The sequence below is a fragment of the Halichoeres trimaculatus genome, unplaced genomic scaffold, assembly GCF_033239565.1.
Source record: "Halichoeres trimaculatus isolate MK-OKI-2021-1 unplaced genomic scaffold, fHalTri1.1 fHalTri1_scaffold_11, whole genome shotgun sequence".
In the NCBI taxonomy this organism is placed as follows: Eukaryota; Metazoa; Chordata; class Actinopteri; order Labriformes; family Labridae; genus Halichoeres; species Halichoeres trimaculatus.
Genome location: NW_027437189.1, coordinates 19,795,453 through 19,811,100, shown reverse-complemented (window position 1 = coordinate 19,811,100; position 15,648 = coordinate 19,795,453).

Sequence of the window (15,648 nt, the reverse complement as noted above, 5' to 3'; positions counted from 1 at the left end):
TATATATATATATATATATATATATATATATATATATATATATATATATATATATATATATATATATATATATATATATATATATACACACACACACACACACACACACACACATTATTACTATTACATGAAAATATTTTCATAAACATCCCTTTTTATTTCATTTCATTTATTTTTTATTTTGTATTTTTACTAACTCTTTAATTATAGCTTCTTTCAAAAAAAGAAAAAAAATAGTTTGACCTTCTGGTTTCATAAATCATACCTGAACACCTGGAATTTCCATCCCAAAGTGTCACCTAAAATGTCCTTTGCTGAAATTAGTTATAAACTTTGTGCTTGCTTGAGGTAAACTCGATTTTCTAAATGCCATGAAAGTGACTGGGGTATAATGAGAAGTGCAGAGCTGCAGGAACGCAGATTCAACAAAATGTGCTGACTGTCTTACTAACTGGACTCAAGGAAGGACTTTAATTGAAAAGTTCTGTCTGCTCTGAACATCATAAACACATACATCTGATGATACAGGCTCCTTCTCCACGTCACGTTTATTGCTAGTCAACTTTGTAATCTTTTCACACCTTAGGGTTATCCTCTTCACAGCTTGAGGTCAAAGCTTGTGGTGTGAAAAATCTCTCCTTGCTTGTTGTTAGTGGACTGGAGTCATTATTTAATGATACACTGACATGATATGTGAGGAAGCAGTTTGAATCTGTTGCTTGGACCAATTATATTTACCACCCACAAGCCCAGGATGGTCTATCAGGTAATTTTAATATCCCTTGACACAGTAAAAACACTTTATATGACAAAACATCATTTTACATTGCCCTAAATTTTGTATAAATATGTTCTACAATAATAGAAGAGTAAAGCAACCTTAAGTGCCTTGGTCCTAAGGCTCCAACAAAATATATATAACTAATACACTTTTCCAGCTTTTAAACCTATGTAGTGATCATTTATGAAACAGTATAGCCTATGTAGAGTGGGAAAATGAGCCTTAATTTTTACCCATTGAGAGCTTTGGTGTCAAAGGACTGCCTCTATGGGCACTGACATAAGGTATGTACAGAAGTTATGTGGTGGGAAGGATGTCATATCCCTTGCTTTAACATCCAGATAGAACAATAAGTACACTCAGGAAGGAAGGAGAGAAAGAGTTGGAGGTCAGTCCAGGCTAGAACAGATTTTTAAAATGGTTTGAGAGGAATGAAATGTCTCTTGTGTTTGAGAAACATTAATTACATATGTTTTACCTTGTAGCTTGACCCCCGTTCAAATTCTAAGAAGGGGCTAGGTCTATAGTTATTGTACTGCTGTCAATCAGATGGGAGAGCTCTAAATCATCTGGCTTTACAGTCACCATACCCTTATGACATCAATTTAACAGTATAGTACATAATATTAATAACATAATCAGATTTTATTAAAAAAATCCCAGTTTTCTTGGACTTTGAGAATATGCTTTTCTCCCAATTTGATTCTTTTCAAATTTTGGGGTGCCGATTCAATTCAAATTGCGATAGTCTTCTTCGGTTTTTCCATTTTTTCTTAAACCAGACCCATGACAAAGTTGAATAATGCTAATTATGTCTACAGACTTTGTCAGGAGACATACCCCCCCCAAATGCACATCACATGTGAGTCAGTTTTAAGGATTTATTCAGAGGATGAGACATCTCAACTTTCTCAACAAGATTTTTAAACAAAAAAAAAACATAATTTAGAATTGTTAGCAAAAAATGCTGATACTTCAATACATCGGGGTTTTTTTTCTTCCATCCCTACTGTTTTTTACTGAGAAAGCTCTCAACAGACATGGATGTATTGTATTGGGGTTCTGTCCCAAGTATTTTGTTACTTAATCACTGTGTATCATTTAATTCAGGCTCACTTGTTCTACCTAGAGTTTCCAAAAGTTAAATGGGAGAACAGGTTGTCTTCTTTACTTTTGAAGAGGTCTGCTATGGTTTTTATTTTTTTTTATTTTTTTTTATTTATGCATTAATTAATTAATTTTGGTTTTAGGAGGTGCCTAACATACACTGAGTCTGCTAGTTGCAAGTCAATATAACTTCTGTGTAGTTGTATGTCATCTCTTAACCAAACCTGTTGTGTCAGGTGGTTACCCAAGTAGTTTGTCAAAATGATTAAGCCCCCTTTTTCCTGTTTGCTAGGAGTGACTTTGTCACGTCTCAATATGTTTTATACCATCAGAGACAGAATCATTGAATTCTCTGCCTTAATATCCCATCATGATCTGTGAAGGATAGTCTATAGTAGAAAATAGAGTTATCAACCTACATGTAATCATGATTTGCAGAGTAATTTAAACACCTACTTGGCATTAAAAATAATTTGTCCTGACCTGATGTCATTTAATGAGCACTAATTTCAACTTCTTCCTTGCTTCAACTTGATCTTATGACATTTCAACTTAAAGAAGTTTTAATTTACAAAGCTTCATGTTAATCTGACCTCTTTTTCTGAAGACGCTTTCACATGACATAGATCAACCCATTCTCAAAGCACTTATGTTCATTATTAAGGTCTGGGGTGCATTTAAATATTAGGGCAAGTGAATCCGTGCGTCATGTACGAAGCACATTCGCAAGAGATTGACTAACTCAGTGCAGTGTTTGTGCTTGTACCATGAATAATTTGCTCACTACTTAGAGTTGAGCATGCACTCAAAACGTGCAGACACAAGACTCAATCAGTTGGATTTCAGCATGATCAAATCCTAAGAGTCCATGCGAGCTAGACAGACGCTGTCTTCACTCCGCTGTCTGACCTGCTTGCTGTACCGTGCAGTAATGAAGCGCTTCCTTATAGAAGTCAGCCAGTCATTAAATAAAGAATAGGCCATCTGAGATCAATTGAAAAGACAAAAGGACAGAGATTTTTTGTATGCAGAGGATTAACTGTGAAAAGCAGAGACAGAGACGCAGGGAGAGAGTCATCATCAGATCAATGCATATCAGATGCTGGAAGGAAGCATACAGAGGACACTTGCTTTTGTTTTGTCTCCCTTTGAACAATTTACACATCTCTCAACTGGATCTCTGAGCATCTTCTAAAAGAGACAAATTACACTCCCAGACATGCTGGTCCATATTTGAAAGCGTGTTTATCCTTACAATGACATCCCTGTGCCATCTTTCTGAGCCTCTCATCATCTTTCTCCTCTCTCCTGGCTGCACCCGCCGTAGTTTCAGCCACCCACATGCTCTAAACTGTAATTACGGAGTTGAATAAGTAGGGATGGGTCTTTTGAGCAGAACAAGGAGAGACAATGAGGAGTTAATCCACTGTAATTTGCTTGTCCAGTGCAGTTCGGCAGAAAAGAAATCCTTAAGGATTCCAAACAACACTGCCTGCCACAAATAACGGACGGTTAAACGCTGAACAGGCCAAGATGCCTCTTTGTGTCTCACACTAATCAAGTCATTTGTCAATGTTTAAATTCTAGTCTTATGAAAAGCTTGCAGTGCAAAAATGTCAAATGCTGCATAAAGGAACATCCACATTAGATTCACAGAAGAAAACGGCTTCTTAAAAGTTGTTGCCTTTGGCTGTTTCCGGGATTCACTTTTCTGTTGCCTGAACCTGAGCCTCCAGGCCAGATGTTCACAAACAAAAGACACAGAATTGATGGAATGCCGCCAGTATACATTAACATATTTCTTTGTTCTGCACTGAGTGCCAGGTTCACTCTAATGTTTCCATTAACATCGTCATTGTTTCCCATCATGTGTGGGCGCAGAAGACGCATTAAATGCCTGCAAACAAAAACACACCAGGGAAATGTCGTATATTTCACAACATACAACACTTTCCTGCATGTAAAGTTTGTTTAGGCTTGGGGTTGCAGTGAAAAAGGAATAACAATGACAATTTTTCTAAGAATAGTTTTTAGCCTCTTAGATCTTTAATGAGCAAGAAAACTGTGAATAGAGAAAGAAACCAGGGACAGAAAAGCGGGGATGAAATGTGGCAAAGGGTAATGTATTGAAATCAGACCCAGCACTTAAGCCTCTGAGCAAGTAATATGAGGCTGAACTGAGTAATATACTACAACTACAACCACACATAAGCATGTGCCAATACTTAGTAAATGCTCAGATAATTACGCGTTAATGCACAACTCATTCATGCATTAAAATTACTGCGTCACCTGTCAATAAAGAGTATATATGACCTACAAAAGAAATCAGACTCAGAGCGCAGACCTCCACCGAGCATACTGGGATTCTAACGCAACACTTAAGTCCTATTTTAATGTTATACCACCATTCTTGTGATATGAAAATCATCTGGAAAATTGATGTTAGAATTCTGATTAAAAATATGATTTAATCATGTGATCTTTGGAGTCAGAACGGAACAAAATATAATTTGTTACCTGACAGTGTTGAAAATTATGATGACCCAGTACATATTTCATATTCCAGATCTTACTACCCAGAATATTGCCAGGATCTGGATTGTACTTTTACATTTTTTAGAAATTATGGTGACCTTGTCTAGTATTGTTTTGCAAAGCAATCTGACCATTTATTGTGGAGTTATTTACACATATGGTGAAAACGGCCCTATCTCACAATGATAAAGAATCCTTTAAAAAAAGTCCTGCATCCAGACAGTGATCCAGATCACCTCCAAAATTCAATCACTTCTTCCTTGTCTCATTTTGAACATTGCCTGAGAATTTCATCAAGATCTGTTTGTTACTTTTTGAGTTATGTTGTTCACAGACAGACAAAGTCTCCCAAAAACACAACCTCCATAGTCGAGGTAATAACATACTTGGTAATTACAGTCAATGTAAATTAATTACCTGACTCACAGTAACTATTTTGTTTGTGTGAGTCAACCATCGTGCCCCTCTAAGTGATGTCACAACATGGTTCTTTAGTCATGCATATCTAATACAGACGATGATCGTATTTTGTTTATGAACTTGTCTTTTTCAAAGGCAAAAAGGTATTTTTTACCTTGACATGTTTCGACGTACTCTGCCGTCTTCTTCAGAAACTGTCATCCTGACAGCTGTGACGTGTCTTTTTATCAGCTATTTCCGGTAGTAGCCAGCAGGACAGATTGATCACGTGATCTGTCCCGCCAGCTACGACCCCCGTTGCCTGGCGGCCTCTGGAGAAGTGAATCCCAGGTGTGCGAGAGCTGGAAGGCTCCTTCATCCCAGGTGATGGTGTCCGTGCCCCGTTTCCTGATCTCTATTGACTCTTTTATCCATCTCTTGTATTTGTTGCTTTCTGATCTGAATATTGTTGATTTGTCCCAGTCCATTATGTGGTTTTCATGTTTGCAGTGGTCTGATATTGCTGATTTTAAGTTTTCCTGATTTGCCTTTTCCTTTTCTGCCCGGGTGAGACGTGTCGCTATTTGTTTTTCGCACTCCTTCTGATGTTCTTTACTTCTTGTGCTGAATGGTCTCCTCGTCTCCCCAATGCATGATTTATTGCATGTTTTGCATGGTATGTTGTATATAACATTGCATTTATTGTCCGAGTGTATTCTGTCCTTGGGGTGTACGAGTAGCTGTCTGAGTTTTGTGTGAGGTTTGACAATTGTTCCAATGTTATGTTTCTTTATTGCTCGTTGTATTGGCGTGATCCCGGCACTGTGATGATGTCCTTGTATTGACTGTCCTTTTTTGTTTGTTTTCTTTTCCGTGTTTCTTTGTTCTGTTTGTTGTTGACCTGATGCTTCCCCTTCTCAATTGCCCATCTTGGGTATAGGCAATTTTTCAGAGCTGTCTTTCTGTGGTTTTCCTCCCTCCTCGTGTCCTCCTGGTCCGTGATGATATTGAGCCGTTCATATAAAGTTCTGACAACTGAGAGCTTGTGTACAGTGGGGTGTTCTGTTGATTTTTTTTGTTTTTGTTTTTGTTTTATAAATCAATCCCTAGATGAAATGTTATAGTGATGCTAATTAAATCTATATGAACCTTTTTTTTCCACAGTTATTTAGACATTTAGTTTTGAGACATTAGAATGGATAGTTATCTTTGTGTGAAAGACTCAAAACCTCATATTGTCCCATCATCTCCTCCTTGCGCCTCCTCTTCTCGTTTGTTGTCCCTCTCCTCTCCTCTCTCTAAAAGATGACAAGAACAGGCAGAATACAAACAGGAGAATCAAAAACCAGGCAGGTCATTTTAAGTTCACAACTATAACTGTGATATTGTTACATAAACTTATAATTACTTTAAGTTTTAGAAAGTTCAGACATTTTGCCCTTTGTAGGACTATCAATCAAAAACTTTTGTCTCCTAAACTTCTGCTCTACCTCTTTCCTCATTTAATCTCATCTACATTCTCAACTGTCACCCCCTCTTTCACTTAGGAATTATGTTTTTCAGTAAACTTCTGCTCTTTAATGTACCTTTTTTTTTTTACACATCCAGTAGCCTCCCACCCTTTACTTTAAAACCTTTAACCACTTTAATCACTCCCCCAACCACCACTTTCAGACCTTTTACCAATCCACCTGCCCACACACACATGAACTCAAAGCATTTCACACAACTTTGACATCCAGTGAATTATACATATCAAATTCTGATCAACAAAGTATTTTTTTTAAACAAACAAACAGAAAACCCCTGTAGGCTCGCTGGTCTTGTCTTCCACCAGCTCTCAAATCACCTGAGAGGAACAACTTTATAAATGGAGAAAAGCCAGAAACCAGATACAAATATTCATGTTTACCAGAGATATGAATATTAATTCCATCTTCCTTCCTCTTCCTTGTCTCTCCTACTTTCCTTGTTTTTGGGAGAGTTTGTTTGTCTGTGAACAACATAACTCAAAAAGTAACGAATGGATCTTGATAAAATTTTCAGGCAATGTTCAAAATGAGATAAGGAAGGAGTGATTTAATGTTGGAGGTGATCTGTATCACCGTCTGGATACAGGATTTTTTTTTTAAGGTTTCTTTATCATTGTGAGATAGGGCCGTTTTCAATATAAGTGCATGACTCCATGATAAATGGTCGGATTGCTTTGAAAAATAATACAAGATAAGGTCATCATCATTTCTGATGGATGTAAAAGTAGGATCCAGATCCTGGCAATATTCTGGATACTAAGATCTGGAGTATAAAATATGTACTGGGTCATCATAATTTTCAACACTGTCAGGTAACAAATTATTGTACAAACCTGCAACTAACACCAAATTGTAGCAGACAGTCTGCTGAAAGGGAGTATAACATTAAAGTAGGACTAAAGTGTTGCGTGACAATCACAATATGCTTGGCTAATGTCTGCACTCTCTAAGTGCTTTTCTAGTTCTCTATGCAAATGAAATAAAAGATACAAGAGGTTTTAGTAGAAAAACAATCATACTGAGAGAATATTTATACATCAATAAAGGATTATAATGAGTATTGATTTTACCTTGTAAGTGGAGAGTATAAATCTTTTGCCCTCCAACCCTCTTTTCCTCCACCTCTTTGCTTTTTTCCTTCCCTAAAAGAAGGAAATACCCCAGTTAAACATCAATGAGCAGGTACAAAAAAAGACAAAATAGAGAAAAAAAAAGGAAAAATCAATCAAATCCACATGAAATACTTAACTTGAATACATAGCACATAAAATATCCTCTTTAAACTACTTTTTTTCTCACTACTTATTCTGCTTTCTTCAGGCCTCCAAATTCTTCCTTTCTATCCAGTTTAATGAAAATCTGTCTCTCACTCTTACAAAATCCCACCCTTACATTAACACATCTTTTAACATTTCTTATACATAAATCCTAAGTTCAAATTTATTTATTTATTTATTTATTTATTTATTTATTTATTTATTTATTTATTTATTTATTTTGTAATTCTATTGTTATTTGTTAAATTTGTATAGTCTGCTCCAGTTTGTTCCACTTTGTTTTATTCTTACTCTTGTTATTGTTAAAGTTAGCCTGGTGTATTGTACTTTGCTCTGTATTTCACTGCTCTATACCATATTTCTTATTGGTCTGACCCCCAAAAAAATTGTCTTGATGATTTTTTTTTACACAGGTGCCTTGCTTGTTTATGAAGTTTGTCATATGTATTTTATATTTGTAGTTGTTAATCATTGTTTATTTTTACTGAATTCAGTTCTTAGAAATTATTGTCTGATGCAGCTAATTCCCTTTTTTGTGAATCTGTTGTTTATTTGTTTTTAACCATAGATAAGTACTCTGATGCACCTACACAGATGTGACAGAAAACTAACAGAAAACATCTTTACAGAGTGGATTTTAGGATCAGCTCCAAATAAAATAATGTGTCATCACATGTGGGAGGTCCTTGCAGTTTTTACAATACTAACATGGAACCACTCATGACACTAAAGAGCAAAGGCTGAATAGTTTGGCTGGTTAAATGACTGTTACAATTAACCATGGTTATTTTCAAAGTAAGGGAAAGTAATAGAAAAATGAAGAAGAACTGGCTGATTTTCCCTCATATGAGCACCTTCAAAGATAACAGTGGGATGATGACAGCTGGAGCCACTGTGAGGTTGAATTCTCTCCAGTCTCGGTGCTGAAAACCCAGTGGAGGTGGAGACCTGACAGCAGAATGAGGATGAACACACATAGAGAGAGGTGAAAAGAACACTCTCCAATGCAGCTGAGGGTTTGTCAAATACTCCATGTAAATAACTAATTTATGAAAATATTAGTAAGAGAAATTCTGACCTCCTAATTCCCCTCTAAAAATAACAATTTTTTAACGGCTGTTTGAAGAAGACTGAAGGTGTTCAAACACATGCACCAGATGTCTGTATACTGCACACTAAGTGCAGACTCTGTGAGGGTAGCTTCAGTAATTCTGACAGCAAAATGAAAAAAGGCACTTAAAACACAGGTTTTACTAGTGATGTAATTATGCCTTAGCACGCTTTAATGATTCAAACACATTTATTTGCCAACAGATGATGAACTACCTCTTGATGGTAAAGTTCTGTTGGAGAAACGATACACTCCCCCTCAGACAGATTTCAGGGAGTTACTGCCAGCTCCAGCCATAAGAAGACGGAGGAAGGAGAGAAAGAGAAGTGGGAAAAGACAGAGGTGTCTGGAAAGAAAGAAAAGAACATGATAATAGCCTTCTATCATTTTGAAGGGAGGAGACTAAATGTGACATAAAATTTAAGACTGTCACTGACCTCTGTACCACCGTCAACCACTGTGCAGAGTATGCAGAGACCGTTTTCATTAATGTGCACTGAGATACTAATTGTATATTTTAATTAAGAAGTATGTTGTAACTTTGTGGGGCACCATCATAAGTCCTTTACAACAACCAGTGGAGAATCACCACAATGTGGTACTAAACACAAGAAATGAAGAGAGCAGTAATCAATACTTGACAATAATAGTGAAAAATGAATTTGTTGGAAATCTCAATGAATCAAACTGAATCTTATTCTCCTCATTCACAAATTATCACTCACTTTAGTTGCAATTCAATGACTAACATCCCATTGATATCAACAGTATCAAAGTTATTAATTATAAAAGAAGTGTTATTTTTCTTTCTCTGAAGTGAATCTCTCCAGCTGATGAAGATTACCCAAAATCACTGTGAGGGGGTTTTCACTGATTTTGGAATAGCATCGCTCCTCTGCTCCCTCTTTGTCTTTGTGACCTACCAAGGACATAAAATAATCAGTGAAAGGAATGACTTAGTCTTTATACTGAATTTAAGTGCTTGTATTGTAATGGCTGATACTGGATCAGAATTAGCAAGTATGTTTTCAGTTGAAGCAAAAAAGTTTAAAAGGACTGGCATGCTTCACAGGTCTGTTCGGTCTTTCTCTCCTTTGTCCTGTCCACCAACAGCAGGTGAAATCCCTCCTATGTGGTGTTGGTGTCAGGTGTTAGCTCTGTTAGCATTATCTCTGCCATAGCATGACTGCTGGTATTCCCTATGATGCTGGGTTAGCAGGGCTAGCTCATCAGAATCAGTTTAAATCAGTCAAATCATAGCTACAAATGAATATTTTACCTTCTATCTCCACATCCTGTAACAAGTTGTGTTGATCAAGTAAAGTTGTATTTATGCTGTATCTACCAAGATAAACCTTCATCTGCTTACAGATTTTTTTTTAAACATTTAGAGAACTGTAGAAAAACTAAGACAGCTCAAATTGTAAATACACTGTGAGAGGTTTTTTATGTTGTACTTATTCGACTCTGTTCAACAAAAGTAGCGGCACTTACTCCAGAATAAGTGCATTTTTTTTAATTGCACCATCATCCTCTGTCTATCTTTAACCCTCCTATTATCCTCATATATTACTCACAAATTTTACCCTCGGGGTCAGTCTGACCCCAGGGATATTTGCCCCCAGAAAATGATTTACAGAAAATTGTTTTTGTTTTTGTGTCAGGAACTTTGTTTTTTTGTTGAATACATAAATAACCCCTTGATAATGACACCTTGACCTGTCCTCTAGCGCCACCATCAGGCCAAACTTTTCAATCAGAAATAATTTATCTTGAAAAGTTTTTACCCAAATCTTCTCAAATTTACTGACAACATTAATGACCACAAGAGTATGAACCCTATTGGTTTTCGTGATGATATGACCTTTCCTGCAGCGCCACCATCAGGTCAAACTTTCAGTTTTAGATTTCGTGTATCTTTCAAATCTTTCTTCCAAATCTTTTCTGATTGGGGTGCAAATTCATGACCGTCACAGAATGAACCATATTGATTGATGTTGGTAACCCCCCTTTTACTCTCATAAACATTTTTATTTACTTGTTTTATCTACTTTTTTGTAACATATCTGTGGTCACTATAAAGTCTCACTAACCCCTCATCTTTTGTTATCCAGGCTTGGGACTGGCAGTGGCAGAGTTGAAGAGTTTTTTTTGTTTGTTTGTTTGCTTTTTATGATTTTTTTTTTTGAAAGCATGCAGATTGCAGTGCAATATGTGTACAGCAAAATGAGAATGCTAAATCAATAGTTCCCATCAAATTGGGAAAAGTCATGAAATATGAAGCCAAAAAAAAGTCAACTATTATTTTTTTGAAGGATAAACATTGAATGGGGTCAAATTGACCCCAAAGATAATAGAAGGGGTTAACCTGAATATAGAGATGGCTACCCAATTAGGTACTTTTATAGGTACCGACTGAATTCAATCAAAAGCATTGGGTACTGATTCATGTAAAATTAGAGGTTACCATGTTTAGGTACCTAAATGCATACTTGTGGCTGAGAGATTGGAAGAGTAGGTGATTTTCCTGCTCGACATGAACACAGCATTGGTTATATAGCAAGGTTATATATGGAAAAATCTATATGCTAAATTGAAAATTTTTTAGATTTTATTGTTAAACTAATTTATATTTTTTACCACTTGAATACAAAAAAGTACTGGAAATTGGTACCGTTGAGTCCCGATAGCCAGGTACCGGGCATTGATACGGTATTGTTTCAAATGTGAAAGGTTCCCATCCCTACTTGAATGTATCAGTATAATTGGAGCACCTTTGTCAGGTTTCACAAGGTCATTTCTGTCCCTCAGGAATACTGATTGAAACTGAGTAAAACTTTTTTCAGGTTTTAATGGCTAGCTTCTGAAAGGTTAATCTATAACTTCAACATTCGCTGTTGTACTATTGAATAGATGATCTCTCCAACAACTGCAATGTGTCAGACAGAGCCTGGAGCGTTACCAAAAAGTGTCCCATCGGCTTAACCCACATGTTGAGTGTATAATTCATTGCTCAGCCTGTTTCCCAGCATCCCCTGGTGCAAATGATCAAGAACGGCTTCTGATGAATTGATGTTGAGCGTTTCCATGCTGGAATTCGCTCCTGACGTCAGGGCCATTACTCCTTCAATTTGGCCCGGCGTGGCTCTTTTTCACAGATAACAAATACAGCCGTTTCCTTGCTAATTCAAAAAGGGGCCAGCCTTAGTGATTCTGTGGATTCCCATAAGGCAGTAAAGTAGTCAGTGACGTCGGTGTGAGCAAGCATTGATGAAAAACGGCACACAGGTGCTGCCTTCGGCCCTGAATCTCTGCCTTCATTATGAAGCCTGATTACCAAAGCGCCTTCTCTTCATTATGTCTCACATAGCTCTATTTTACAACAGTTAAGGTCTTTGAAAGAATTTTCATCAAACTTAAATTTAAAAAACGTAATGGAAATGAAAACGCCTGTTCACTTAGTATTACTTAAAATCATCAGTGCTTTCTGTAGATACCATGAAATGAATTCATCACACACATATCACTGATACAGAATTATGTAATACAGCTGACAGGTCATGACTCAATAACTCAGTAGGGATATTAATGGCAGGGCTATTTCTTGTATAATTGATTGTACATTTTCAGCTCTGTTAGGCTTGAGAAAAATGATGGTCAGCTCGAACATTAAACATGGATTTCCAATATGAGTAATGGCTCGACTCACTCCTCGGCAACTGCAAGGACTCCCTATGTCATTAATAAGTGGAAAGCATCACCCACAACACTGTGGCAACATTTAAGACCTTGATGGTTTACACCGGTTTCTTTCTTTCTTGTCTCTGCATTGTGGCCACATCATTTGTCATAAGGGGATTTCGTGTTGTTAGAGTAACTGCAATCAGGTGTATTGCCATCCCACAAGGGCCCAATTGTCCTGAAAATAGTCATAAGCAGCACTACACACTGTGAGAAAATAACATTACTTGAGATCCTCATCTGCTGCTGTGGCAACGACTCTATTACAGGTGCAAAAGGCTGAAGCCAACAACGACTAGGCTATGGGAGTACATCACACAAGAGTCACTTTTGTGATTAGGCACCTATATTGTACGCCTCTTAAAGGACCCATCTGTACTCACACAAGGCAGTCTGTCTCATCTTGTGGCTAAATTATTGTCATCAGTTTCTCCAGCTCATGACTCTGATACTTAGTGTAAATTGAAAAAGAACATAAAAAAAAACAATTTCTTTAGCTTGATCGATCAAAGTTTCGAGATAAATAGAGCACAAAGAGACCTCATGTTGTATTGATGACCTGATGGTGCCTTTTCTTTAAGCACATTAACATTTTATGTAAAAGTTTGATATGAGTTTTAACATTGTCAATATACTAGCATACATTTCCAGTAGGGAAATAAAATAATACTAAAACAAAATTTCTGGATGTTAGGTTGGAAAATGTCTGAATGCGTTTGTAAACTTTAAATGGGTCAGCTTTTACCAATGCAGACACCGAACATAAAATTCACATCTACACACACTTGCTCCACCACCGCACACGTCATGCTTGTCATGGTTAATCTTGCCTTCAGCAGAGCATTCACAATTCACCCAACCCAGGTCTTGATACATTGTGTATTGAGAATAGTAAAGTCAACCTCTTGTTGTTGTTGTTTTTTTCCTTTAGCTGGAGATCCTGATTAATGTCTGTGACAAAGTTAGCAACAGGTCTCATGAGTTAGTTAGCATCATAAAAGCACACTAATGAGCCCCATTTTAAGACATCTGATAAGATTTCAGCTTTTTGCTAAGATACATGTAACCTGTGGTTTGCTTCCTTCAGCTCTTAAAGGTTATCTCAAGCCAAATCAGTCAAAACACAGCATTTTTCTGCTACCCACAGACCTGCCCAGCCTCCTGAAGACGTGGCATATGCAATAAATAAGGTCACTTTTGTGAACAGGGTGCTGCATACCTTCCTCTTGTTGCTGACAGCTCATTTTGTAAGCCGCGGCTTTACTGCGGGGAGAGCAGAGGGCCCTGTAATGATCAGCTTTTAGCAGTGGCACTGGGCGGCAGAATAAGCCATCAGGCATCATTATGCCCTGCTGCGGAAAACAATCTTTCCATTCCTGTCAGTGCTCCTGAACAGGAAAACTCTTTGATAGAAATACACCAGCAGTTTAGCATGTGTGGTATGGGCTGTTGTGCTTTTCTTGGTTACTATGAACAATCATTAGTCGTGGTTAACCTTTGTGTGTATTATGTAGCTCTTTAGGATCAAATAACTAATGAGAACAGAGTAAAAAAGAATGTGAGACATCCTGTCATTAGTCCATTTGTTAGGACCAGACATATATCAACTCAAGTACAGGTAAGTAACAGTTTCAGTTACTGATTGATTCCAGGAAGAAATGGAACTCAGACCTAAAAAGAGGAAAGTCACTGTCGAAAAAGCACTAACAATCTCTCTCGACAGTGCAAGGCAAACCTGCTGCAGGGGGGAGAGATGTTTGTTACTCTGACTGGGCTTTGCCTGTTTTTGTATTTATTCAGCTTCAAAGACCTAGTCAACCATACTGCATTAGATCAGTGCTCCGGACAAAACTAAATCTAAAATGTCACCACTAAACAAATTGAGCCAGGCTGACAGAGATGAATAAGGCTGCCACTGGCACTGTGCTCAGAGCCACTGGGTTAATAAAGAACAAGTACATGTCCACACACTGCATTTCATCTCTGCTTTTCAAACCAAAAGCGTACCAGCCACTGGTTAATCTATTATTCTACAAATAAGGAAGACAAGGCAGGAGGTTCCTGTTCTGTGAGTTTGCCAGGACAGAATAACTTTCAAGTTTATGTGCTCTTTATGCTTTTAGATTTTACGAAGAAGACTTATTGTATTCAAATTATGCCTCTCTTAGTGATCTGAATCCTATCCCTCACTGAGAGGATCTCTTTTCAAGAAAAATCTACACTGTGAGTGTCACCCAGAGGAAACAACCCATCCTCTGAGACTTAGCCACACAACCTGCTCTTTCTCACCTGACCTCAGGATCATTAGCACCTGGTGGGAAAATGACCTTTCTTGACCAAATCAGACATGGCTGGAGAACAGTTTATGTAAATGGAATTAACATCTTACAGTCTTCTTAATCACGTGTCTAACATTTCATTCTGACTGGCCAAAACTCCTAGACAGGGGTTGTTAATTCTGAATATCAACAGCAATGCAAGGAACAACATGATCGTATTTGTAGCAAATATCAATTTCATATGCAGGGCAATGGCACATTCATGATTTCATAATGTTGTTTGTTAATATCTGACTAAAACTAATACTAAAACCAATTCTAATACTAATACTGATGCTTGACAGAGTTTCAAACCATGAGACACAGATATGTGCACGATCCCCTGACATGTTTTTCAGCTCTTCACACCAGGTTGTTTTAAGATCTCTTTGCGGCTTGGTCTGAAACTGATGTCGAACTCTCTCTCAAGGGGTAACATGTCTATCTATGTATAGGTGCTAAAAGTTGCAGTTCTTTAATATGCTGCTTGAGGCTGGCTGCATAGAGACCGAAAACCACGTACACCCCCAAGCCAAAACAGACTGTTATGGCATTAAAAATCATGTTTACAGCTTTGGATCTGAATCGCTAATTCCATAATCGGCACACACTCTACGAGGTGTGGCACCTTTTTCAAACTCATTTGTTTAGAAGGTTGCAATTTGTCCAATCAGAGGTGCAGCTGACGTCTGGTGACCTACAACTTTCAGTAAGGAGGCTCAAAGCCTGCCTGATTTTCAACATGGCCTCCACCAATGATTGGCTTTTGTTACATCCCAACTAAAGAGTGGCCCAATGGGGCTAACAACAATCCATAAATGATCCATATAAAAATACTGCAAAA